A 2,500-nucleotide genomic window follows, 5' to 3' on the forward strand; every position below is an offset into this window, starting at 1 on the left:
GCTAGATTGGGCTTTCGTATAGCATGGACGGTGCTGCTTCTCGCTTCGCTCGCTGTTCGCCGCTCGCCGCTCGCTCGCGCAGCCAAAAATGGCCAGTTTTGGCCCGTTTTTGGGCTGTTTTGGCCTGTTTTTGGTCTGTTCTGGCGTGGCGCGGTGACCGTCGTGAGCGGAGCAAAACGTCAGCCATCTCAGCACCTTGGAACCCCCCGGGTGGCACAGGGCTGGATGGGGCTTTCGTATAGCAGGGACGGTGCTGCCTCACGCTTCGCTCGCTGTTCGCCGCTCGCCGCTCGCTCGCGCAACCTAAAATGGCCAGTTTTGGCCCGTTTTTGGGCTGTTTTGGCCTGTTTTTGGTCCGTTCTTGCGTGGCACGGCGACCGTCGTGAGCGGAGCAAAACGTCAGCCATCTCAGCACCCTGGAACCCCCCGGGTGGCACAGGGCTGGATGGGGCTTTCGTATAGCAGGGACGGTGCTGCCTCTCGCTTCGCTCGCTGTTCGCCGCTCACCGCTCGCTCGCTCAGCCAAAAATGGCCAGTTTTGGCCCGTTTTTGGGCTGTTTTGGCCTGTTTTTGGTCCGTTCTTGCATGGCGCGGTGACCGTCGTGAGCGGAGCAAAACGTCAGCCATCTCAGCACCCTGGAACCCCCCGGGTGGCACAGGGCTGGATGGGGCTTTCGTATAGCAGGGACGGTGCTGCCTCACGCTTCGCTCGCTGTTCGCCGCTCGCCGCTCGCTCGCGCAGCCAAAAATGACCAGTTTTGGCCCGTTTTTGGGCTGTTTTGGCCTGTTTATGGTCCGTTCTTGCGTGGTGCGGTGACCGTCGTGAGCGGAGCAAAACGTCAGCCATCTCAGCACCCTGGAACCCCCCGGGTGGCACAGGGCTGGATGGGGCTTTCGTATATAGCAGGGACGGTGCTGCCTCTCGCTTCGCTCGCTGTCCGCCGCTCGCCGCTCGCTCGCGCAGCCAAAAATGGCCAGTTTTGGCCCGTTTTTGGGCCGTTTTGGCCAGTTTTTGGCCTGTTCTTGCATTGCGCGGTGACCGTCGAGAGCGGAGCAAAACGTCAGCCATCTCAGCACCCTGGAACCCCCCGGGTGGCACAGGGCTGGATGGGGCTTTCGTATAGCAGGGACGGTGCTGCCTCTCGCTTCGCTCGCTGTCCGCCGCTCGCCGCTCGCTCGTGCAGCCAAAAATGGCCAGTTTTGGCCCGTTTTTGGGCCGTTTTGGCCAGTTTTTGGCCTGTTCTTGCATTGCGCGGTGACCGTCGAGAGCGGAGCAAAACGTCAGCCATCTCAGCACCCTGGAACCCCCCGGGTGGCACAGGGCTGGATGGGGCTTTCGTATAGCAGGGACGGTGCTGCCTCTCGCTTCGCTCGCTGTCCGCCGCTCGCCGCTCGCTCGTGCAGCCAAAAATGGCCAGTTTTGGCCCGTTTTTGGGCCGTTTTGGCCAGTTTTTGGCCTGTTCTTGCATTGCGCGGTGACCGTCGAGAGCGGAGCAAAACGTCAGCCATCTCAGCACCCTGGAACCCCCCGGGTGGCACAGGGCTGGATGGGGCTTTCGTATAGCAGGGACGGTGCTGCCTCTCGCTTCGCTCGCTGTCCGCCGCTCGCCGCTCGCTCGTGCAGCCAAAAATGGCCAGTTTTGGCCCGTTTTTGGGCCGTTTTGGCCAGTTTTTGGCCTGTTCTTGCATTGCGCGGTGACCGTCGAGAGCGGAGCAAAACGTCAGCCATCTCAGCACCCTGGAACCCCCCGGGTGGCACAGGGCTGGATGGGGCTTTCGTATAGCAGGGACGGTGCTGCCTCTCGCTTCGCTCGCTGTCCGCCGCTCGCCGCTCGCTCGTGCAGCCAAAAATGGCCAGTTTTGGCCCGTTTTTGGGCCGTTTTGGCCAGTTTTTGGCCTGTTCTTGCATTGCGCGGTGACCGTCGAGAGCGGAGCAAAACGTCAGCCATCTCAGCACCCTGGAACCCCCCGGGTGGCACAGGGCTGGATGGGGCTTTCGTATAGCAGGGACGGTGCTGCCTCTCGCTTCGCTCGCTGTCCGCCGCTCGCCGCTCGCTCGCGCAGCCAAAAATGGCCAGTTTTGGCCCGTTTTTGGGCCGTTTTGGCCAGTTTTTGGCCTGTTCTTGCATTGCGCGGTGACCGTCGAGAGCGGAGCAAAACGTCAGCCATCTCAGCACCCTGGAACCCCCCGGGTGGCACAGGGCTGGATGGGGCTTTCGTATAGCAGGGACGGTGCTGCCTCTCGCTTCGCTCGCTGTCCGCCGCTCGCCGCTCGCGCAGCCAAAAATGGCCAGTTTTGGCCCGTTTTTGGGCCGTTTTGGCCAGTTTTTGGCCTGTTCTTGCATTGCGCGGTGACCGTCGAGAGCGGAGCAAAACGTCAGCCATCTCAGCACCCTGGAACCCCCCGGGTGGCACAGGGCTGGATGGGGCTTTCGTATAGCAGGGACGGTGCTGCCTCTCGCTTCGCTCGCTGTTCGCCGCTCGCCGCTCGCTCGCGCAG

Source organism: Musa acuminata, unplaced genomic scaffold (assembly GCF_036884655.1).
Source record: "Musa acuminata AAA Group cultivar baxijiao unplaced genomic scaffold, Cavendish_Baxijiao_AAA HiC_scaffold_827, whole genome shotgun sequence".
Lineage (NCBI taxonomy): Eukaryota > Viridiplantae > Streptophyta > Magnoliopsida > Zingiberales > Musaceae > Musa > Musa acuminata.